Source organism: Canis lupus, chromosome X (assembly GCF_048164855.1).
Source record: "Canis lupus baileyi chromosome X, mCanLup2.hap1, whole genome shotgun sequence".
In the NCBI taxonomy this organism is placed as follows: Eukaryota; Metazoa; Chordata; class Mammalia; order Carnivora; family Canidae; genus Canis; species Canis lupus.
Genome location: NC_132876.1, coordinates 77,440,576 through 77,466,657, shown reverse-complemented (window position 1 = coordinate 77,466,657; position 26,082 = coordinate 77,440,576). Strand labels below are relative to the sequence as shown.

The 26,082-nt window shown below is 39.4% G+C and overlaps 1 protein-coding gene and 2 pseudogenes across 1 annotated transcript in view; 1 reads left to right on the top strand and 2 right to left on the bottom strand.

Moving 5' to 3' along the window:
• KLF8 (KLF transcription factor 8) overlaps positions 1 to 26,082 on the top strand; it is a 340,994-nt gene that overhangs the window by 92,463 nt on the left and 222,449 nt on the right. The window lies entirely within an intron of this gene.
• On the bottom strand, positions 7,391 to 8,031 carry LOC140628508 (serine/threonine-protein phosphatase PGAM5, mitochondrial pseudogene; annotated as a pseudogene).
• On the bottom strand, positions 11,018 to 11,099 carry LOC140628987 (U4 spliceosomal RNA; annotated as a pseudogene).

The following is a 26,082-nucleotide window of genomic DNA, read 5'->3' as shown; positions in this document are numbered from 1 at the left end:
ATAGGTATTATGATGACACTAAATTCATATCTTTCTTTTTTTTAATTTTTATTTATTTATGACAGTCACAGAGAGAGAGAGAGAGAGGCAGAGACATAGGCAGAGGGAGAAGCAGGCTCCATGCACCAGGAGCCCAATATGGGATTCGATCCCGGGTCTCCAGGATCGCGCCCTGGGCCAAAGGCAGGCGCCAAACCACTGCGCCACCCAGGGATCCCAAATTCATATCTTTCAATAGTAACTCTGAATGTGAATGGGCTTAATGACCCCATCCAAAGGTGCCGGGTTTCAGACTGGATAAAAGAACAAGACCCATCTATTTGCGATCTACAAGAAACTCATTTTAGACCTAAGGACATTGACAGCCTGACAATAAAAGGTTGGAAAACAATTTGCCATTCAAATGGTCCTGAAAAGAAAGCAGGGGTAGCCATTCTCATATCAGATGAATTAAAGTTTATCCCAAAGACTGTAGTAAGAAATGAAGAGGGACACTATATCATACTTAAAGGATCTATCCAAAAAGAGGACCTAACAATCATGAATATTTATACCCCAAATATGGGAGCTGCCAAGTATATAAATCAATCAATAACCAAACTTAAGACATACTTAGATAATAATACACTTAAACCGGGAGAGTTGAACATGGTGCTTTCTACAATCTATAGATCTTCTAAGCACAACATCTCCAAAGAAAGAAGAGCTTTCAATGATACACTGCTGCATCAGATGTATTTCACAGATATTTACAGAACTTTACATCCAAACTCAACTAAATACACATTCTTCACAATGCACATGGAACTTTCTCCAGAATAGACCATATACTGGGTCACAAATACGGTCTTAACTGATACCAAAAGATTGGGATAGTCCCTACATATTTCAGACCATAATGCTGTGAAGCTAGAACTAAACCAGAAGAAGAAGTTTGGAAGGATTTAAAACACATGGAGGTTAAGGACTATCCTGATAAAAGATGAAAGTGTCAACCAGGAAAATAGGGAAGAATTAAATAGATTCATGGAAACTAATGAGAATGAAGATACGACCTTCAAAATCTTTGGGATACAGCAAAAGAGTCCTGAGGGGGAAATACATCGCAATATAAGCATCCATCAAAAACTGGAAAGAACTCAAACACACAGGCTAACCCTACACCTAAAGGAGATGGAGAAGGAACAGCAAATAAAACCTACACCCAGCAGAAGAAGAGAGTTAATGAAGATTTGAGCAGAACTCAATGAAAGAGAGACCAGAACTGTGGAACAGATTAACAAAACCAGGAGTTGGTTCTTTGAAAGAATTAATAAGATAGATAAAGCATTAGTCAGCCTTATTAAAAAGAAGAGAGAAAAGACTCAAATTAATAAATCTTGAATGAGAAAGAAGAGATCATCAGCAATACAAAGGAAATAGAAACGATTTTAAACACATATTATGAGCAGCTATACGCCGATAAATTAGGCAATCTAGAAGAAATGGACGCATTTCTGGAGAAACACAAACTACCAAAACTGTAATAGGAAGAGAGACAAAACATGAACAGGTCAATTACCAGGGAGGAAATTGAAGCACTCATCAAAAACCTACCAAGGCACAAAAGTCCAGGGCCAGGTGGTTTCCCATAGGAATTCTATCAAACGTTTAAAGAAGAAACAAAACCTATTCTACTAAAGCTGTTCAGAAAGATAGAAAGAGATGGAGTACTTCCAAGCTCGTTCTATGAGGCCAGCATCACCTTAATTCCAAAACCAGAGAAAGACCCCACCGAAATGGAGAATTATAGACCAATATCCCTCATGAAAACATATGCAAAAATTATAAACAAGTTACTAGCCAATAGGATCCAACAATACATTAAGAAGATTATACCCCATGACCAAGTGGGATTTATCTCTGGCATGCAAGGCTGCTTCAACACTTGTAGGGCAATCAATGGGATAGATCATATCAGCAAGAGAAAACAAAAAGAACCATATGATCCTCTTAATACATGCAGAGAAAGCATTTGACAAAAGACAGCATTCATTCCTGATCAAGACTCTTCAGAGTGTAGGGATAGAGGGAACATTCCTCAACATCTTAAAAGCCATCTAAGAAAAGCCCACAGCAAATATAATTCTCAGTGGGGAAGCACTGGGAGCCTTTCCCCTAAGATCAGGAACAAGACAGGGATGTCCACTCTCACCACTGCTATTCAACATAGTACTAGAAGTCCTAGCCTCAGCAATCAGGCAACAAAAAGAAATAAAAGGCATTCAAATTGGCTAGAAGAAGTCAAACTCTTTCTCTTCGTGGATGACATGAAGTACGTAGAAAACCCCAGAGATTCCACCCCCACGTTTGCTAGAACTCATACAGCAATTCGACTTCGTGGCAGGATACAAAATCAATGCCTAGAAATCAGTGGCATTTCTATACACTAACAATGAGACTGAAGAAAGATAAATTAAGGAGCCAATCCCTTTTATAATGGTACCCAAAAGCATAAGATACCTAGGAATAAACCTAACCAAAGAGGTAAAGGATCTGTACACTAAAAACTACAAAACACTACTGAAAGACATTGAGGAAGGCACAAAGAGAAAAATATTCGATGCTCATGGATTGGAAAAATTAATATTGTGAAAATGTCAATGCTACTCAGGGCAATTTACACATTTAATGCAATACCTATCAAAATCCCATGGACTTACTTCAGGGTATTGGAACACATCATCTTAAGATTTATGTGGAATCAGAAAAGACCCCGAAAAGCCAGGGGAATATAAAAAAGAAAACTGTAGCTGGGGGCATCACAATGCCAGATTTCAGGTTGTACTACAAAGCTGTGGTCATCAAGACAGTGTGTTACTGGCACAAAATCAGACACATAGTGGATCCCTGGGTGGCTCAGCTGTTTCGCGCCTGCCTTTGGCCCAAGGTGCAATCCTGGAGTCCTGGGAAGGAGTCCCACATCAAGCTCCTGCCATGGAGCCTGTTCCTCCCTCCGGCTGTGTCTTTGCCTCTGTGTGTGTGTGTGTGTCTATTATGAATAAATAAATAAATCTTTAAGAAAGATACATATATCAATAGAACAGAATAGAGAATCCAGAAGTGCACCCTCATCTTTATGATCAGCTAATATTCGACAAAGCAGGAAAGACTATCCACTGGAAAAAAGACAGTCTCTATAATAAATGGTGCTGGGAAAATTGGACATCCACATGCAGAAGAATGAAACTAGACCACTCTCTTTCACCATACACAAAGATAAACTCAAAATGGATGAAAGATCTAAATGTGATACAAGATTCCATCGGAATCCTGGAGAAGAACACAGGTAAAACCCTTTTTGAACTTTCCCACAGCACCTTCTTGCAAGATACAAGCATGAAGGCAAGAGAAACAAAAGCAAAAATGAAGTATTGGACTTCATCAAGATAAAAAGCTTCTGCACAGCCAAGGAAAGAGCCAACAAAACTAAAAGGCAACCTACAGAATGGGAGAAGGTATTTACAAATGACGTATCAGATAAAGGGCTAGTATCCAAGATCTATAAAGAACCTAATAAACTCCACAGCAAAGAAACAAACAATCCTATCATGAAATGGGAAAAAGAAATGAATAGAGGAGGGAGGGGCAAGATGGCGGAAGAGTAGGGTCCCCAAATCACCTGTCCCCACCAAATTACCTAGATAACCTTCAAATCATCCTGAAAATCTACGAATTCTGCCTGAGATTTAAAGATAGAACAGCTGGAATGCTACCGTGAGAAGAGTTCGCGCTTCTATCAAGGTAGGAAGACGGGGCGGGGGGAGAAATAAAGAAACAAAGGGCATCCAAGGGGGAGGAGCCCCGCGAGAAGCCGGGCTATGCCGCAGCGAGTGTCCCCAGGAAAGGAAAGCTCCATCCCTGAGAATAGGAGCTTCACCAGTCTTCCCGGGCACGTAGGCACTCGCAGGGAGTTAGAGAAGGACCACAGGAAGAGCGGGGATGCCCTCAGGCTCCCTGGGACACTAACAGAGCAACTGCGCACCAGGGAGAGTGCGCCAAGCTCCCTAAAGGACTGCAGCGTGCACATGGCTGAACCCAGGAGCAGCTCGGAGGGACTCGGGCCTAGGCTCCGCAGAGAGGGGGCTGTGCGCCGGGAGCGTGAATCCAGCAGTGCTGGCCGCGGAGTACAGGGCGGCAGGGACAGAGCCCAGGATCCGGCCTCACCCTGGGACAGGCAGAGGCCAGGAGGGCCCAGGACAACAAGGACGCTCCTGCCCCGAGCTGAGCAGATCAGCGGCCCCGCCCCCGGAGCATCCTGGCCCCTGCAGACTGAGAGCTCTGTAGTTACTGCGGGAGCTGAATCCAGGGCTCCAGAGCTGGCCGCCGCCGCCACCGTGGTTGTTCCTCCTGAGGCCTCACAGGGTAAACAACCCCCACTGAGCCCTGCCCCAGGAAGAAGGCTGAGCAGCTCCCCCAAGTGCTAACACCTGAAAATCAGCACAACAGGCCCTTCCTCCAGAAGACCAGCTAGACGGACAAGTTCCAGGGGAAGTCAAGGGACTTACAGTATACAGAATCAGAAGATACTCCCCCGTGTGTTTGTTTGGTTGGTTTTTTTTTTTTTTTTTTTTTTTTTTTTGCTTTTTAATTTCTGTTTGATTCCCCCACCTTTTTTTATTTCCTTTGTTTCTTTTTCTGTCTCTTTCTCTTCTCTTTTTTCTTTTTTTCTTCCTTTTTTCTTTCCTTCTTTCTCTCCTCTCTTTTTCTCATTTTCCCAATACAACTTGTTTTTGGCCACTCTGCACTGAGCAAAATGACTAGAAGGAAAACCTCACCTCAAAAGAAAGAATCAGAAACAGTCCTCTCTCCCACAGAGTTACAAAATCTGGATTACAATTCAATGTCAGAAAGGCAATTCAGAAGCACTATTATGAAGCTTCTGTATGTTGGCAACTCGAACACCAAAAAAAATTAATTTATTATAAAAAAATAAACCTACTGGTGGCGTTAGAAAAAAGCATAAAGGACTCAAGAGAAATCATGACTGCAGAATTTAGATCTAATCAGGCAGAACTTAAAAATCAATTGAATGAGATGCAATCCAAACTAGAAGTCCTAACGATGAGGGTTAACAAGGTGGAAGAATGAGTGAGTGACATAGAAGACAAGTTGATGGCAAAGAGGAAAACTGAGGAAAAAAGAGACAAAAGACCATGAGGATAGATTAAGGGAAATAAGTGACAGCCTGAGGAAAAAAATCTATGTTTAATTGGGGTTCCCGAGGGCGCCAAAAGGGACAGAGATCAGAATATGTATTTGAACAAATCATAGCTGAAAAATTTCCTAATCTGGGAAGGGAAACAGGCATTCAGATCCAGGAAATAGAACCCCCGCTAAAATCAATAAAAACCATTCAATACCTCCACATTTAATAGTGAAGCTTGCAAATTCCAAAGATAAGGAGAAGATCCTTAAAGCAGCAAGAGAAAAGAAATCCCTAACTTATATGGGGAGGAGTATCAGATTAACAGCAGACCTCTCCACAGAGACCTGGCAGGTCAGAAAGGGCTGGCAGGATATATTCAGGGTCCTAAATGAGAGAAAAATGCAACCAAGAATACTTTATCCACCAAGGCTCTCATTCAGAATGGAAGGAGAGATAAAGAGCTCCCAAGACAGGCAGGAACTGAAAGAATATGTGACCTCCAAACCAGCTCTGCAAGAAATTTTAAGGGGGACTCTGAGAATTCCCCTTTAAGAAGAAGTCCAATGGAACAATCCACAAAAACAGGGACTGAATAGACATCATGATGACACTAAACTATCTTTCAATAGTAACTCTGAACGTGAATGGGCTTAATGACCCCATCAAAAGGCGCAGGGTGTCAGACTGGATAAAAAAGCAGGACCCATCTATTTGCTGTCTACAAGAGACTCATTTTAGACAGAAGGACACCTACAGCCTAAAAATAAAAGATTGGAGAACCATTGACCATTCAAATGGTCCTCAAAAGAAAGCAGGGGTAGTCATCCTTATATCAGATAAACTAAAATTTACCCCGAATACTGTAGTGAGAGATGAAGAGGGACACTATCTCATATTTAAAGGATCTATTCAACAAGAGGACTTAACAATCCTCAATATACATGCCCTGAATGTGGGAGCTGCCAAATATCAATCAATTAATAATCAAAGTTAATACATACTTAGATAATAATACATTTATACTTGGTGACTTCAATCTAGCATTTTCAACACTCCATAGGTCTTCTAAGAAGCTTATGGTTTATCTATCTTATTCATTCTTTCAAAGAACCAACTCCTGGTTTGGTTGATCTGTTCCACAGTTCTTCTGGTCTCGATTTCATTGAGTTCTGCTCGAACCTTTATTAACTCTCTTCTTCTGCTGGGTGTAGAATCTATTTGCTGTTTTTTGTCCAGCACCTTTAGACGCAGGAGTTCTGCGTCCTAGAAGAAATGGACGCATTTCTGGAAAGCCACAAACTACCAAAACAGGAACAGGAAGAAATAGAAAACCTGAACAGGCCAATAACCAGGGAGGAAATTGCAGCAGTCATCAAAAACCTCCCAAGATACAATAGTCCAGGCCAGATGGCTTCCCAGGGGAATTCTATCAAATGTTTAAAGAAGAAACCATACCTATTCTACTAAAGCTGTTTGGAAAGATAGAAAGTGATGGAGTACTTCCAAATTTGTTCTATGAGGCCAGCATCACCTTAATTCCAAAACCAGACAAAGACCCCACCAAAAAGGAGAATGATAGACCAACATCTCTGATGAAAATGGATGCAAAATTCTCCACAAGACACTAGCGAATAGTATCCAAGAGTACATTAAGAAAATTATTCACCATGACCAAGTAGGATTTATTCCTGGGACACAAGGCTGGTTCAACACTCGTAAAACAATCAATGTGATTCATCATATCACCAAGAGAAAAACCAAGAACCATAGGATCCTCTCATTAGATGTAGAGAAAGCATTTGACAAAATACAGCGTCCATTCCTGATCAAAACTCTTCAGAGTGTAGGGATAGAGGGAACATTCCTCAGCATCTTAAAAGCCATCTATGAAAAGCCCACAGCAAATATCATTCTCAATGGGGAAGCACTGGCAGCCTTCCCCGTAAGATCAGGAACAAGACAGGGATGTCCACTCTCACCAGTGCTATCCAACATAGTACTGGAAGTTCTAGCCTCAGCAATCAGACAACAAAAAGGCATTCGAATTGGCAAAGAAGAAGTCAAACTCTCCCTCTTTGCCGATGACATGATACTCTATATAGACAACCCAAAAGACTCCACCCCAAGATGGCTAGAACTCATACATCAATTTGGCAGTGTGGCAGGATACAAAATCAATGCCCAGAAGTCAGTGGCATTTCTCTACACTAACAATGAGACTGAAGAAAGAGAAATTAAGGAGTCAATCCCATTTACAATTGCACGCACGCTGTGGCGGATGACGTTCGCATGGCAGATGAAAGTCTCATAACTGTCCTTCTGTTGCTTGGTGTCTGCCCAGTGAATGTAGTTCTGGAAGGCGGCCTTGATCCAGGCTCTGTCTTCATAATACACAGCCTCCAGCTTCCAGTGGGACATGGGCGGGTTGGGCTACATGGGGGCACCTTCCCTCAGCAGGTCTGTGCTGACCTTGCAGACACTTGGCAGGTGCTTGCTGGTGATGTCAGTGGTTTCTACCGCTCAAGTCATGGATGAATGGACACTTTTATTAAACTTCAACCCCATGCTTGCAAGTTGGATCCCAGTTAGTTTAGCCTGTTCAGGACCCACGGGTGTCAGTGTACGGTCCTTTTCCAGGGAGGCATCCACGTGGTACTGGGAGTGCCTGATGAGGAAGATGTGTCATGTGGCCTTGGCTTGCAGTGATCCAGCCTGGATACCAGTGCTTCTTTTCCAGAGTTCAGGTTCCTCTTCCACAGGTTGACCAAGGACAGTGGTTCTTGCCTGCAAAGGGATGTAGTTGACATTGATAAACTGCGCTGGGGTCCAGACTTGCAGTTCATGTGCAGTGCTGGCCAGAAGATTCTCCTTATCTGGACAACAATAACAGCTGTGTCTCTCCCCTATAAATGGCATACCTGAGAGGCCCACTGTCATCTAGCTTTTGAAAGCAGTTTTCATTTTCCGTGCTTCTTCTCAATCATCTGGGCCAGGAAGTTCCCAAGTGCTGACAAAATGTCACTCACTTAATTGCTGCTGAAGCTGGCAACACCGGGAGCATGCTGTACTATTTATGAAAGTCTGGTGGCCGCTTTGGTGAGCACTGGATAGAGCCACAAGAGGCTCAGGTACTGGCAGAACACCGGCTTTGACAGCACCGGAGCCCTGCCCCAGCCCCAGCCTGCAGCCTGGACACCGCTGGCACCATTGCCTCCCCATCCCCATGGCCCTCATAACATCATTTCTTGGAGATACATTTTTCCCATTGGGCGTTCTTTCCTGCTCCTCAAAGATTAAATGGCCATAGAGTTGAGGGTTCATTTCTGGCGTTTCTATTCTTTTATTTTTCAAGGTTGTTTTGGCTATGCAGGGTCTTCTGTGGCTCCATACAAATTTTAAGATTGTTTGTAATAGCTCTGTGAAAAATGCTGGTAATATTTTGATAGGGACTGAATTAAATATGTAGATTTCTTTGGGTAGTATAGAAATTTTAACAGTATTTGTTCTTCCAATCCATGAGCATGAAATGTTTTTCCATGATGTTTGTATCATCTTCAATTTATTTAATCAGTGTTTTTAATTTTCAGAGTACAGATATTTCACCTCTTCAGATAGGTTTATTCCTATGTATCTTAATCTTTTTCACTGCAATTATAAATGGGGATAGAATCCTTAATTGTACTTTCTGTTGCTTCATTATTGGTGTATAGAAATGCAAAAGATTTCTGTACATTGATTTTGTATCCTGTGATTTTACTGAATTCTTGCATCAGTTCTAGCAATTTTTTGTGGGAGTCATTAGGGTTTACTATATAGTCTCATGTCTTCTTGCAAATAATGAAAGTTTAACTTCTTACTTACAAATTTGAATGCCTTTTGTTTCTTTTTGTTGTTTGACTGCTGTGGCTAAGATATCCAATACTACATTAAATACAGTGGTGAGAATGGACATCCCTGACCATTGACAAAAAGCAATTTTTCCCCATTGAGTATGATATTAGCTGTGGGTTTTTTTTGCATATGGCCTTTATTATTTTGAGGTATGTTCCTTCTAAACCTGCTTTGTTGCAGGTTTTCTTTTTTTAAATTTTTATTTAAAAATTTATTTATTTATTTATTTATTTATTTATTTATTTATTCATTATGTATGAGAGAGAGAGAGAGGCAGAGAGAGAAGCAGGCTCCATACAGGAAGCCTAATGTGGGACTCGATCCTGGGACTCTGGGATCACACCCTGAGCCAAAGGCAGATGCTCAACCACTGAGCCACTCAGGTGTCCCTGTTGAAAGTTTTCTATCACGAATGGATGTCATATTTTGCAAATGCTTTTTCTGCCTCTATTGAAAGGATCATATATTGTTGGCATTTTGTTGTTTTTTACAACTAACTTCATGTTTAATGTTGAACAGGATGCTTTGATCTCTGTGATGACTGGATACTGCTCATGCTTTCCCACTTCACTGAAGTTTATTCTAGCAGCAGGCAGGGAGGGAGCCAGGGTTGAGCTTCCCAGAGTAAGGCTGACAGCTGCAAAGATAACATGAAGTATCATGGGGGGGAGGAGGAGGAGGAAAGTGGGGAAGGTGTCTTATGGTCAGGCATGTCTTCAGGTGCCAGACCCTGCAGTGACTAGTGTTCATATGGAGGAGGCCCTTATGGGAATGAAGGCAAAGTGGCCACAGCCTCTGGACCACCATAAGGGCAGGAGCAGGGGCAGTCCCAGCTCTAGTGTCATCCACTCCTTGAACCATGACTGCTCCTTCCTCAGTGTTCAGACTAATTGAGATTGGGTCCCAAGAGCAAGAAGTTCTCATGAACTTGGAGCTCCAAACTGCTGAGGTAGGTGTCCCTTGGCAGAAGGAAAGCTTGTCCTCAAGCTTTGCATTGAAAGAGGGGTATATAGTATAGAGCATACAGTAATTGAGGATGGCTTCCATCAGCTCCACATTGAAGAAATGGATGTTGGAGTGTTTCAGTTCCAATTTCAGTTTACTTCCTGTGGGCACTGAACCAACAATCCTGCCAGGACTCAGGTTGATGCTGGTGGAGATGGTGATTATTTAGAAAACCAAAGGGGATGACCTGGACTCTTGAGTGATGTAGAAATCTTGTTAGCTCCCAATCCAGAAGACAAATCTTCAGAAATAGAAACTACAACTGGATGTGGGACATGTAGGCAAAAAGCAGCTACCAAAGGATTATGGGCTGAGGATGCAGGATGCCAATAGCTCGACATATGACTTTAAGAAAGGTGAGTGGAGACTTTAGAGGTCTTAATGCTAACATCAAGAAGGAGGGGAAACCCAAGCTAAAGACACAGAACATTTGAATAGAGAGACTGTCCACCAATAAGCATGACTGAGCTTTGAAGCAGGCTACTAAGAAATTCAGAGAGTTTCTGAGTCCTAGGGATAAAGACACCACCAACTGACACCTGGGTGTGAAGATGAAGCCTGGCCTGTTGAGAAGTGGCGTTGAACCAGACAACTGAATTTGGAGAATTTCCAGCCATTATTTCTTTGAATACTTTTTCCAGCCCTCCCAATTTCCCCCTTCCTGAGGCTCTTTTCTTTTAATAATGTGGTGTATCATTTTGACTAATTTATGTATATTGAACCACCCTTGCAACTGAAGTATAAGTCCCACTTGATCATTATGAGTTGAAGATATCATTGGATTCTGTCTCCTAGTATTTTATTGGGATTGTTCCACTCATGTTCATCAGGAATGTCAGCCTGTATTACTTTATTAGCAGAGTCATTATCTGGCTTTGGTATTAGGGTAATGCTGGTCTCACAGAATGAATTTGGGAGTTTTCATTCATTTTCTATTTTTGGAATAGTTTTCAATTAGCAATAATTGAGCCATGGCTAAACTTCATTGACTATTATACTGCCACTGTGCAAAGCTGGAATAGTTTGAGAACAAAACATATTAACACTTCTTTAAATGTTTGGAAGAATTCACCTGTGAAACAACCTGGCCATGGATTTTTCTTTGTTTGGAATTTTTTCTGATTATTGATTCAATTTCTTTGCTGGTTATTGGTCTGTTCAAGTTTTCTATTCTTCCTCTTTCAGTTTTAGTACTTTATATGTTTCTCGGAATTTATCCATTTCTTCTAGATTGTCCAATTTGTTGGCATAAAGTTTTTCATTATATTCTCTCATAATTCTTTGTATTTCTGTGGTGTTAGTTGTTATTTTTCTGCCCTCATTTATCATTTAATTTATTTGGGTTCTGTCTTTTCTTTTTGATCAGTCTGGCTAGAGGTTTATCAATTTATTTTTATTGTTATTATTTTTTAAAATATTTTTATTTATTTCTTGAGAGAGAGAGAGAATGGCGAGCATGAATGGGGAGAGGGGCAGAGAGAGAGGGAGAGAGACTCCTTTCTGAGCAGGGAGCCTGACATGGGGCTCCACCCCAGAAACCCAGCATGACCTGAGCTGAAGGAATACATTTAACTAACTTAGCCACCAAGGCACTCCAAAAAGGTTTATCAGTTTTATTTTTTTTTTCAAAGAACCAACTCTTGCTTTCATTAATATGTTCTATTGGGGTTTTCTTTAGTCTCTATATCATTTATTTCTGCTCTAATCTTCATTATTTCCTTCCTTCTGCTAGATTTAGGCTTCACTTCTTGTTATTTTCTAGCTGCTTTTGCTGTAAGGTTAGGTGATTTCTTTGAGATTTTTCTTGTATCTTGAGGTAGGGCTGTATTGCTATTTACTTCCCTCTTATGACCGCTTTTGCTACATCAAAGGTTTTTGGACCATTTTTCTTTCATTTTCATTTGTGTCCATGTATTTTTTATTTTATTTTTTTATTTCTTGGTTGACCCATTCATTGTTTAGTAGCATGTTATTTAACCTCCACATATTTGTGGTCTTTCCAGATTTTGCCTTGTGGCTGACTTCTAGTTTCATGGTGACATGGTAAGAAAAGATTCACAGTATGACTTTAGTCTTTTGTATTTAGCCTGTTTTGTAACTTAACATATGATCTATTCTGGAGAATGTTACATGTACGCTTGAAAATAACATGTATTCTGCTATTTTAGGATGGAATGTTCTGAATATATCTGTTTAATATATCTGGCCCAACGTATCATTCAAAGCCATTCTTTCCTTGGTCATTTATTGTTTAGATTATCTGTCCATTGATGCAAGTGGGTGGAAAATTCTCCTAATATTATTGTATTATTATTAATTAGTTCCTTTATGTTTAATTGTTTTTATATGTTTGGGTGTTACTATGTGGGGGGAATAAGTATTTACAATTGTTAGATCTTTTTGTTGGATAGACCCTTTATTATAATATAATGCTCTTTTCATCTCTTGTTACAGTCTTTGTTTTATTTTTTATTTTTTTTTAAATTTTTATTTATTTGTGATAGTCACAGAGAGAGAGAGGGGGGCAGAGACATAGGCAGAGGGAGAAGCAGGCTCATGCACCAGGAGCCCGACGTGGGATTCGATCCCGGGTCTCCAGGATCGCGCCCTGGGCCAAAGGCAGGCGCTAAACCGCTGCGCCACCCAGGGATCCCTACAGTCTTTGTTTTAAAGTCTAGTTTGTCTGAAAGAAGTATTGCTACTCCAGTTTTCTATTTTCTTTTTATTTAAATTCAGGTTAGTTAACATACAGCAGTGTTATTAGTTTCAGGTTCAAAACTCCATACAACACCTGGTGCTTATCACAGCAGGTACACTCCTTAATCTCCATCACCTATTTAATCCATCCCCTCTAGTAAGCATCAGTTTGTTCGGTATAGTTAAGAGTCTGTTTCTTGGTTTGCTTTTTTCCCTATGCTCTTTTGTTTTGTTTCTTAAATTCCACATCTGTGTGAAAATATATGGTATTTGTCTTTCTCTGTCTGACTTATTTCACTTAGCATAATACTTTCTAGCTCCATCCACCTCAACAAATACAAAAAGATTTAGATGATATTATGCATTTTTTTCTGACCACATTGCTATGAAATGTGAAGTCAACCACAAGACAAAATTTGGAAAGACTACAAATACCTAGAAGTTAAATGACATTCTATTAAACAATGAATGTGTCAACCCGGAAATCAAAGAAAAAAAAATAATACATGGAAACAAATGAAAACAAAAAAGAACATTCCAAATCCTTTTGGATGTAGCAAAAGCAGTGCTAAGAGGGAATTATGTCCACTTGAGTCATCCTTTAAGGAGGAAAAATCTGAAATAAACAAACTAACCTTACACCTAAATGAGCTAGAAAAAGAGCAACAAATGAAGCCTAAAGCCAGAAGGAAGGAAATAATAAATATTTGAGCAGAAATAAATAATGTAGAGACTAAAACCAAACCAACAAATGAAAACAGAGATCAATGAAAGAATGAGCTGGTTCCTTGAAAAAAATTGGTTAAATTGATAAACCTCTAGGTAGATTTATCAAAAGAAATGAGAAAGGACACAAATAAATTAAATCACAAATGATAGCCAAGAAATGACAGCCAACATCACAGAAATAAAAAAGAATTATGAGGAAATATTATGAAAAGTGATATGCTAACAAATTGGACAATCTGGAAGAAATGGATAAATTCCTAGGAACATATAAATTAACAAAACTGAAACAAGAAGACATAGAAAACTTGAACTGTCAGATAACCAGGAAAGAAACTAAATTAGTAATAAAAAAACCACCAAAGAAGTCCAGAGTCAGATGGCTTCACAGACCAAAATATTATGAAACTTGAAGTCAATCTCAAGAAAAAAAAAATGGAAAGACCACAAATACATTGAGGGTAAAGACAATCCTACTAAGGAATGAATGAGTTAACCAGGAAATTAAAGAAGAAATTAAGAAATACATGGATACAAATGAAATTGAAAACAGAACTGTCCAAAATGGGATGCATCAAAAGTTGCCTTAAGAAGGAAGTATGATATATATATATATATATAATAAAAATTAAAAAAAGAAGGAAGTATATGGCAATATAAGCCTGCCTCAAGAAGCAAGAAAAATATCAAATACCCAACCTAAATACATACCTAAAGGAGCTAGAGAAAGAGCAACAAATGAAGCCTAAAGCCAGCAGAAGGGGAATAATGAAGATCAGAGCAGATATAAATGATACACACACACACACACACACACACACACACACAAAACCCCAGTAGACTAGATCAATGAAACTAAGAACTGGTTCTTTGAAAGAAGTATTAAAATTGATAAGCTCTTAGCTAGGTGTACCAAAAAAAAAAAGAGGGAGAGAGAGAAGACCTAAATAAATAAAATCATGAATGAGAGAGGAAAGATCACAAACAACACCACAGAAATACAGTCAATTATAAGAGAATGTTATGAAAAATTATATGCCAAAAAATCATACAATCTGGAAGAAATGAATGAATTCCTAGAAACATATAAACCACCAAAAGTGAAACAGGAAAAAATAGAAAATTTGAATAGATTCATATCCAGCAGAGAAATTGCATCAGTAATCAAGAATCTCCCAAAAAACAAAAATCCAGAGCTAGATAGCTTCCCAGGAGATGTCTACCAAACATTTAAAAAGAGTTAATACCTATTCTACTCTAACTCTTTGAAAAAATAGAAATGGAAGGAAAACAAACTCATTCCACAAGGTGTTACAATGAACCCCAAACCAGAGTAAAACTCAACTAAAAAGGACAAGTACAGGCCAATAACCTTGATGAACACAGATGCAAAAATTCTCAACAAACTACTAGCAATCCAAATCCAACAATACATTAAAACTATCATTCACCATGAAAAGTCAGATTTAGGGGCACCTGGGTAGTTCAATGGTTGAGCATCTGCCTTTGGCTCAGGTTGTGATCCTGGTATCCTGGGATTGAATCCTGCATCAGGCTCCACACAGAGAGCCTGCTTCTCCCTCTGCCTAGGTATCTGCCTCTCTCTGTGTGTCTCTCATGAATAAATAAATAAAATCTTTTTAAAAAAGGAAAAATGAGATTTATTCCTGGCTTGAAATGGTGGTTCAATATTCACAAATCAATCAATGTGATATACCTAATTAATAAAAGAAAGAATAAGAACCATATGATCCTGTCAATAGATTCAGAGAAAACATTTGAAAAAGTACAGCATCCATTCTTGATTAAAAAAACAAAACCCTCAACAAAGTAGGGGTAGAGAGAGCCTACATCAACATCATAAAAGGCATATGCAAAAGATCCACAGCAAATATATCATCCTCAATCGGGAAAAACTGAGAGCTTTTCGTCAGCAGTCAGGAACAAGACAGGGATATCCACTCTTACTATCGTTATGTAACATAGTACTGCAAGTCCTAGTCTCAGCAATCTGACAACAACAACAAAAATAAAAGGCATCCAAATCAGCAAGGAAGGAGTCAAACTTTCACTATTCATGGAGGACGTGATACTCTATATAGAAAACCTGAAAGATTCCACCAAAAAATTGCTAGAACTGATAAAAAAAAAAGTCAGTAAATTCACAGGATAAAAAAAAAAAACATTCAGAAAGTTGTTGCATTTTTATATATGAATAATTAAGCAGTAGAAAGAGAAATCGGGAATCAATCCCATTTACCTCTGCATGAAAAATTATGAAATACCTAGGAATAAACCTAACCAAAGAGGTAAAATGTCTGTATACTGAAAACCATAGAATACTTATGAATGAAACTGAAGATGACACCAAAAAATATGGAAAAACATCTTATGCTCAAGGATTTGAAGAACAAATATTGTGAAATGTCTATACTATGCAAAGCAATCTACACATTTAATGCAAAACTAAAACCATCATTTTTCACAAAGCTATAACAAATAATCCTAAACTTTGTATGGAAGCACAAAAGATGCTGAAGAGCCAAAGCAATCTTGAAAAAAAAAAAACAAAGCTTGAGGCATCACAATTCCTGATTTCAAGCTATATTTGAAAGCTGGAGTCATCAAGACCGTATGGAACTGAGACAAAAACAGACACATAGATCAATGGAACAGAATAGAAAACCCAGAAATGGAGCCTCAACCTTATGGTCAACTAATCTTCAATAAAGCAGGAAAAAGTACCACTTTCAAAAAGATAGTCTCTTCAACAAATGGTGTTGGGAAAACTGGACAGCAACATACAAAAGAGTGAAACTGGAGCACTTTCTTACACCATACACAAAAATAATATCATACCTGTCAGAATGGCTAAAATTAATAACACAGGAAACAACAGATGTTGGAGAGGATTCGGAGAAAGGGAACCCTCTTCCACCATCGATGTGAGTGCAAATTGTTGCAGTCACTGTGGAAAACAGTAAGGAGTTTCATCAGAATGCTAAAAATAGAGCTACACTATAACCCAGCATTTGTACTACTAGGTATTTACCCAAAGGATACAATAATACTGATTTGAAGGGGCATATGCATCCCAGTGTTTATAGTAGCATTAGAGACAAAAGTCAAATTATTGAAAAAGCCCAACTTCCCATCAACTAATGAATGCATATATATATAAATATATAAATATATATTTATAAAATATATAAATACATAAATCGTATAGGTAGCCAGTGTAGATAAATATATATAAATATAGATATAAATATAGATATAAAATATATGAATGAAAATGAAATACTACTCAGCCATCAAAAACTGAAATCTTGCCATTTGCAATGATATAGATGGAACTAAAGTGTATTATGCTAAGTGAAATAAGTCATTTGGTGAAAGACAAATAGCATATGACTTCACTCGTAGAATTTATGAAACAAAACAGATGAACATAGGAAAAGTAAGGAAAAAGAAAATAAGATAAAAATACAGAGAGAGGCAATTCATAAGAGATTGTTAGCAACTGGGAACAAACTCAGGGTTGCTAGATGGAATATAGGGGTGGGGATGGGGTAAATGGATGATGGACATTAAGGAAGGCACTTGTTTTCTTTTTTAAAGATTTTATTTATTCATGAGAGACACACACACACACACACACACACAGAGGCAGAGACATAGGCAGAGGGAGAAGCAGGCTCCACGCAGGCTCCACACAGGGAGCCCAATGTGGGACTCGATCCCAGGACTCCAGGATCATGACCTGGGCCAAAGGCAGGCACTAAACCACTGAGCCACCCAGGCGTCCTAGGACGGCACTTGTAATGAGGACTGGATGTTATATGCAAGTGAATGCCCATGAGACTAATATTTCACTATATGGTAACTAACATGAATTTAAATAAAACCTTAAAAGGATAAAAGGAAAAAAAGGGATGTGGCATATATGCAATGGAATATTACTCAGCCATAAAAAAAGAATGAAATCTTGCTATTTGCAATGACATGGATGAAGCTAGAGTGTGTTTTGCTATGTGAAATAAGTCAGTCAGAGGACAAATACCATATGATTTCACTTACATGTGAAATTTTGGAAACAAAACAGATGAACATAGGAGAAAGAAAAAAGAAAAAGTGAGGCAAATCATAATACAGACTCTTGACTATAAGGAACAACAGGGTTGCTCAATGGGAGGTGGTTGGGGGGGCTGGGCTAAATGGGCAATGGCTATTAAGGAGGGCACTTGTTATGATGAGCACTGACTGTTATATGCAAGTGATGAATCACTAAATTTTATTCCTGAAACTAGTATTACACTATATGTTGACTAACTAGAATTTAAATAAAAATTTAAACCTTTTTTTAAAAGAAAAGTCAGTTACATATCCTGCTCCTGAAAGTAATGGCCTTATGAAAAAGAGATGATTTAGTGCCTAGGGCCTGGTACTCCAGGGAGTGTTTCTGGTGTGTCATGTGTGCACTCCGCTGTTATGTATTGGCTACTCTGTCCTTCAGGCCAACTGTCTGTAAGGGCTCTCCTTGCCTGCTGTGGGCAGTGTTTGGTTCCTGGCCTGAATGGGGTGAACTTTAACTAGGTGTGCTCATGTCTGCCTTTGAAATGAGTCCTAAAACCACCTTCACCAGAAATGAGGCTCTGTAGTTCTTATAGTCCAGAGACATGTTGTGGGCAAAGCTTTGTGTTGGGCTTCTGTGGGAGAGGCCTGTCTCTCTGGGATTGAGGCAAGTCTGACTGATTAGGGCAGTCTCACTACAGTGTGTGTGTGGGGGGAGCTAGATCTTGGTGTATACAAGGTGTATGTCAGTGTAGATGCTTCACTGATTCCTTGTAGATTCCTCTGTTTATGTTGAGGGGTTGGGGAAGGAAATGGCTCTGGGCAGCCCCTTTGTTGCCAGAACAGTGTCTCTATGAATGCTGACTCTCAGGAATGCACTCTGAGAAGGGCAGATAATCTCTCTACTCTGTGCCCCAGGCACTTTTCAGATTGCTGTTTCCATGCTGTCTGCCCCCCTGTTGTTTGCCTACCTACTCTCCGGGATCAATGCAGTGCCCGCTGTGCTTTATCCCAGCCAAGTCCACTAACCTTTAAAACTCCAGGCTTTAAGCTTCACTGGTTGCAGCCTCTTCTGTCCCATTAATTGTGGAGTTTGTTCTGTCTTGTGCCCAAGATTGGGAATCCGAGAAACCACCAAGGAGCCGACACCGATGCAAGTACATGAGGGTTTATTTACAAGCTCGAGCTTGGGTCCAAGTATACTCCATACAACAGAGCAGGGACTTGGACCCTGAGACTAAGAAGCACAGCAGTGTTATAGGGGCCAGTGGCCAATGAGATTGTAACATACGCAGAAAGTTGCACAATCATGTTGGTCCACACGCAGGTGGCCAATTGAATTACGATTCACCTTATAGTGACCGTTTGAACTAGCCTATTATTCTGGTTAGAACTGGCGCGCAGGTTTGGCAGGCAAAAGAGGGGTTTTCATTCCTTGGCGGTTAAAGGTCAGAGGTCCCGCATTCCTATGTGTACTAGTTTCTGATAAGGGTGTGCTTAATAGCTAAACTAGGGTGAGGGAATGCCTTAAACAATAGGCAGGTCATGTGGGGGGTTTTACATGAGATGGCAGGTGTAGCACAAAATGGAGTTAGTCCTGCTCTGCTTGTCCAGGGGTAGGGGATTTTTGTTAGATTTCCTGGGTCCCACAGTCTATATTCTGGTCAATTTCTAGGGTATTTTGGATGATTTGACAGTTGTCTAGTTGCCTTTATGGGTCAGGGTGGGCTTAGGGTTCTCCTACTCCACAGCCATATTCTCTTGTTTTTATTTGTAGAACATATATTTCAAATGGATACAAAATTAATTGCATTTACAATAATTTAAAAGTACAGCACTTTCTAGTGGGAGCTGGCTTTCTAGTACTTTGGGGTTTGTAAGACATATCAAGAATATTTACTGATGTGGAAAATGAATACTGCTGTAGTCATATGAGACAAAGGAGTGTGTGTTTGTGTGTGTGTGTGTGTTTTACAGGATAATTTATTTTTTAATTGTTTTTTAAAAATATTTTATTTATTTATTCATGAGAGACAGAGAGAGAGAGAGAGAGAGAGAGAGGCAGAGACACAGGCAGAGGGAGAAGCAAGCTCCATGCAGGGAGCCTGATGTGGGACTCGATCCCGGGACCCCAAGACCATGCCCTGGGCCGAAGGCAGATGCTAAACTGCTGAGCCACCCAGGGATCCCCTATTTTTTATTGTTTTGTGTAAAGTTTTCACACAATATTACATTGGTTCTCGATGTATACCATAGTAATTTGACAAGTTTATACAATATGCCCTACTTACCACAGATTTAGTTACCATCTGTCACCATACAATGCTATTACAATATCGTTGACTATGTTCTTTATGCTGTACCTTTTATTTACATGACCTATTTATTCCATAACTGGAATCTTGGAACTCCCACTCACCTTCACCCATTTTGCTCATCCTCCTACCCTACTCCCATCTGGTAACCATCAGTTTGCTCTGGTTCTTCTTTTTACTTGTTTATTCATTATCTTTAGATTCCACATATGAGTAAAATCATATGGTATTTATCTTTCATACTCTGATTTGACTATTATAACACTGTCCTTCATGCATTAGGATGAATTTAATATTTTGTTTATCCATTAAACACAGAAGCTTTTGCAGGACAACTTTGATGACATATGAAATCTGTCATTTTGCTAACACTGACTTGACTCTTTTCCACTGCTCTATTGGGTATACTAACCCATTTATATTACTTTTTGTTACAGAGTAGAATGTTTCTTGTGAAAATTATACTTCAGGTTTCCATTCTATTTTTAAGGCTTTATATTTGGTTTTCATAAATTTTCCAAGACTCTGGTGGCTGTAACCCTATATTGTGATCATGTCTCCTTGTGTTTTTTTAAATTTCTGTTATCACATATTGCATTTGTGATTTTAACTTTTAGATATCAAATTCCTAGAAGTATTCTATTTCTACTGTAGATATTCTCTTAATTTTGCTGAACTCAAGTATTTGTCCTTTTTAATTGCTATGGAAATTTTACTTTTAATCTTTTATTAAAACAGGAAATATTAAAAAAAACAGGAAATATTTATGTATAGAGAAAAGTACCAAAAACACAAGTGAATAATCTAGTAAAGTAAAAATCTACTTATAAAGTAAATTTATAAGGTGAAAATTCCTGTCATCAGATTGAGAAATAGAACATTTCTACCTCTAGAAGGTTCCCTCAAAACCACAATGAGATACCACCTCACACCAATGAGAATGGGGAAAATTAACAAAGCAGGAAAACACAAATGTTGGGAGAGGATGTGGAGAAAAGGGAACCCTCTTACACTGTTGGTGGGAATGGGAAATGGTGCAGCCACTCTGGAAAACTGTGTGGAGGTTCCTCAAAGAGTTAAAAATAGACCTGCCCTCCAACCCAGCAATTGCACTGCTGGGGATTTACCCCAAAGATACAGATGCAATGAAACACCGGGACACCTGCACCCCGATGTTTCTAGCAGCAATGGCCACAATAGCCAAACTGTGGAAGGAGCCTCGGTGTCCATCGAAAGATGAATGGATAAAGAAGATGTGGTTTATGTATTATACAATGGAATATTACCCAGCCATTAGAAATGACAAATACCCACCATTTGCTTCAACGTGATGGAACTGGAGGGTATTAGGCTGAGTGAAATAAGTCAATCAGAGAAGGACAAACAGTGTATGTTCTCATTCATTTGGGGAATATAGATAATAGTGAAAGGGAATAGAGGGGAAGGGAGAAGAAATGGGTAGGAAATATCAGAAAGGGAGACAGAACATGGAAGACTCCTAACTCTGGGAAACGAACTAGGGGTGGTGGAAGGGGAGGAGGGCGAGGGGTGACTGGGTGGTGGGCACTGGCGGGGGCACTTGACGGGATGAGCACTGGGTGTTATTTTATATGTTGGCAAATTGAACACCAATAAAAATAAATATATTATTAAAAAAAAAGAAGTGCCCTACCACCCACAACTGCACTGCTGGGGATTTACTCCAAAGATACAGATGCAGTGAAATGTGGGGACACCTGCACCCTGATGTTTATAGCAACAATGTCCACAATAGCCAAACTGTGGAAGGAGCCTCGGCATCCATCGAAAGATGGATGGATAAAGAAGATGTGGTATATGTATACAATGGAATATTAGAAACGACAGCCATTAGAAATGACAGCCATTAGAAACAAGAAATACCTACCATTTGCTTCAACGTGGATGGACATGGAGGGTATTATGCTGAGTAAAATAAGTCAATCGGAGAAGGACAAACAGTATATGGTCTCATTCATTTGGGGAATATAAAATTTAGTGAAATGGAATAAAGGGAAAGGAGAGAAAATGAGTGAAAATACCAGTGAGGGTGACAAAAGAAGATACACCTAACTCTAAGAAATGAACTAGGGGTAGTGGAAAGGGAAGTTTGTACGGGTTGAGTTTACTTGGTGATGGGCACTGAATGGGGCACTTGGTGGGATGAGCACTGGGTGTTTACTGTAAGTTGGCAAATTGAACTCCAATAAAAAAATTTTTAGAAATTTTTTAAAATTTTTCTTTCAGTACATAACCAGTTGTGGAATTACTGGATCACTTCTTATGCTTCTTTTTTCTTTTTTAAATTTATTGAGGAATCTTCATACTGTTTTTTAGGGTCTGCATCAATTTACATTCCCACCAATAGTGCGGGAGAGTTCCTTTTTTTCCACATCCTCTCCAACACTTGTTAACTCTTGTCTTTTTGATGGTAGCCATTCTGACACATATAAGGTGATAGCTCATTTTGGTTTTGATTTACATTCCCCTATAATTAGTGATGTTGAACATCTTTTCATATGTCTGTTGGCTCTTTGTATATCTTTGGAAAAATGTCTGTTAAGGTCCTCTGCCCATTTTTTAAATAAGATAATTTGGGTTTTTTTGGTATTGAGTTGTATAAGTTCTTTATATATTTTGGATATTAACCCCTTATTAGGTATGTTGTTTGAAAATATCTTTTCCCATTAAGTAGGTTACCTTTTTGTTTTGTTGATAATTTCCTTCACCTTACCAAAGATTCTTATTTTGGTGTAGTCCCAAGAGTTGACATGTACTTTTGTTTTTGATGCCTGAAGAGACATACATAGAAAAATGTTGCTAAGGGCATGTAAATGCGATTATGGCCTATTTCCTTCTTGGAGTTGTATGGTTTTCTGTCTCATATTTAGGATTTCAATCCATTTTTAGTTTACTTTTGTGTATTGTGTAAGAAAGTGGTCCACCTTCATTCTTTTGCATGTAGGTGACCGGTTTCCCCAGCACCATTTATGGAAGAAACTGTCTTTTCCCCTTTATATTACTGCCTTTTATTCATAAATGAGTTGATCATATTGGGCTTATTTGGGGGTTCTGTATTCTGTTCCATCAATCTATGTTTCTATGTTAATGTCAGTTTAATATGGCTTTAATTATTATAGCTTTATAGTATATCTTGATGTCTGGAATTATGATACCCTCAGCTTTGTTCTTTGTCAAGATTGCATTGGCTATTCAGGTCTTTCATGGTTCCATACAAATTTTAGGGATATTTGCTCTAGTTCTATGATAAATAGTATTTGTATTTTGATAGGGATTACATTGAATCTGTAGATTGCTTTGAGTAGTATGAACATTTTGACAATATTAATTTTTCCAATTCATAAGCATGGAATTTGGTTGTATTCGTTTATGTTGTCTTCATTTTTTTCTTTTGCCAATGTTTTGTAGTTTTCTGAGTATAGGTCTTTCACCTCTGTAATTAAGTTTATTCCTAGGTATTTTATTCTTTTAGTTGCTATTGTAAATACAATTGCTTTCTTAATTTCTCTTTCTGCTAATTTGTGATTAGTGTATAGGAATGCAACAGGTATCTGTATATTAATTTTGTATCTGACAAACTTATTGATTCATTTATTACTTCTGGTAGTGTTTTTACAGATATTTTAGGGTTTTCTGCATGTATAATCATGTTATCTGAAAATAGTGAATAATCTACTTCTTGCAAATTTGGATACTTTTTATTTCTTTTCCTTGTTTGATTTCCATTGCTAGGACTTCCATTACTCTGTTGAATAAAAGTGGAAAGAGTGGACATCCTTATTATTCTGGTTCTTATCTTGAAGGAAATGTTCTGTTTTTCATCATTGAGTATGATGCTACCTGTGGGTTTTTCATATATGGCCTTCATAATGCAGAGATATGTTTCCTAAAAGGCAGTAAGTATATTGAGAATTTTTATCATAAACATATGATGAATTTTGTTACATACTTTAACTGCACATATCAAGATGATTATATAATTTTTATTTTTTCTCATGTTAATGTGATGTATCAGATTCATTTATTTGTAGTTGTTGCACCCTCTTTGCATCCAACTTGATCAGAGTGTATAATCCTTATGTTTAATGTTCAATTACTGAATGCAGTTTGTTAATATTTTGTTGAGGATTTTTGTATACATATTTACTCAGGAATATTATAATTTTCTTTTTCTGGTGTTCTTGTTTGGCTTTGGTATCAGAGTAATTCTAGCCTCATAAAATGTATTTGAAAGCTTTCCTTCCTCTTAACTTTCTTGGATTAAAGAGAACAGGTATTAACTCTTCTTTAAATGTTTGGTAGGCCTGAATCCTTCTAGTGCATCCTTCTAGCCCTGGACTTTTGGTTCTTAGAAGTTTTCTAATTACTGATTCAATTTTGTTACTAGTAATTGGTCTGTTTGAATTTTCTATTTCTTCCCAATTCAGTTTTAGAAGGTTGCATGTTTGTAGGAATTTCACATTATCAGCAAATATTTTTTATGTTTCCTTTTTAAAACTTTTTTTATTTTTTAATAATAAATTTATTTTTTATTGGTGTTCAAATTGCCAACATACAGAATAACACCCAGTGCTTATCCCGTCAAGTGCCCCCCTCAGTGCCCATCACCCATTCACCCCCACCCCTGCCCTCCTCCCCTTGCACTACCCCTAGTTCGTTTCCCAGAGTTAGGAGTCTTGGTGGGAGGGGCAAGATGGCGGAAGAGTAGGGTCCCCAAGTCACCTGTCCCCACCAAATTACCTAGATAACCTTAAAATCATCCTGAAAATCTACGAATTTGGCCTGAGATTTAAAGAGAGAACAGCTGGAATGCTACAGTGAGAAGAGTTCAGGCTTCTACCAAGGTAGGAAGATGGGAGAAAAAAGAAATAAAGAAACAAAAGGCATCCAAGGGGGAGGGGCCCCGTGAGGAGCTGGGCTAAGGCCTGGGCGAGCGTCCCCAGGAGCAGGAGCTTCACCAATCTTCCCTGGCTGAATGGCGCTCCCAGGGAGTTAGAGCAGGACCCCAGGAGGAGAGGGGATGCCCTCAGGCTCCCGGGGACACTAACAGACACCTGAGCGCCCAGGAGAGTGCACCGAGCTCCCTAAGGGCTGCAGCATGCACGGCTGGACCCCGGAGCAGCTCGGAGGGGCTCGGGCAGCGGCTCCGCAGAGAGGGGGCTGCACGGCCCCGGGAGCATCTTGGAGGCGGCTGCGGCAGAGGAAGGGGTTCTGCGCGGAGGGGGCTGCGTGGCGGCTCCTGGAGGAGCTCGGAAGGGATCAGGCAGTGGCTCAGAGGAGAGGGGGCTGTCCGGCCAGGAGCACGAATCCAACAGCACAGGCCCAGGAGCACAGGGCGCCGGGGACATAGCCAAGAATCCGACCTCCCCCCGGACAGGCAGAGGCCAGGAGGGCACACGACAGCAAGGACGCTCCTGCCCAAGCTGAGATCAGCGCCCCGCCCGGAGCATCCAGGCCCCTGCAGACAGAGAGCTCTGTAGTTACTGTGGGAGCTAAATCCAGGGCTCCAGAGGTGGCCGCCACCGCTGTGGTTGTTCCTCTTGGGGCATCGCAGGGAAAACAACCCCCACTGAGCCCTGCACCAGGCAGGGGACAGAGCAGCTCCCTCAAGTTCTAACATGTGAAAATCAGCACAAGAGGCCCCTCCCCCAGAAGACCAGCTAGACAGACAAGTTCCAGAGGAAGTCAAGGGACTTAAAGTAAACAGAATCAGAAGATACTCCCCCGTGTTTTTTTTTCTTTTTGATTTCTGTTTGCTTCCCCCACCCTTTTTTTTCCTTTCTTTCTTTTTCTTTCTCTTTTTCTTCTCTTTTTTTCTTCCTTTTTTCTTTTTTCTTTTTCTCTTTTCTTTCCTTCTTTCTCTCCTCTCTTTTATTCCTCTTCCAAATACAACTTGTTTTTGGCCACTCTGCACTGAGCAAAATGACTAGAAGGAAAACCTCACCTCAAAAGAAAGAATCAGAAACAGTCCTTTTTCCCAGAGAGTTACAAAATTTGGATTACACTTCAATATCAGAAAACCAATTCAGAAGCACTATTATACAGCTATTTGTGGCTCTAGAAAAAAGCATAAAGAACTCAAGAGACTTCATGACTGCAGAATTTAGATCTAATCAGGCAGAAATTAAAAATCAATTGACTGAGATG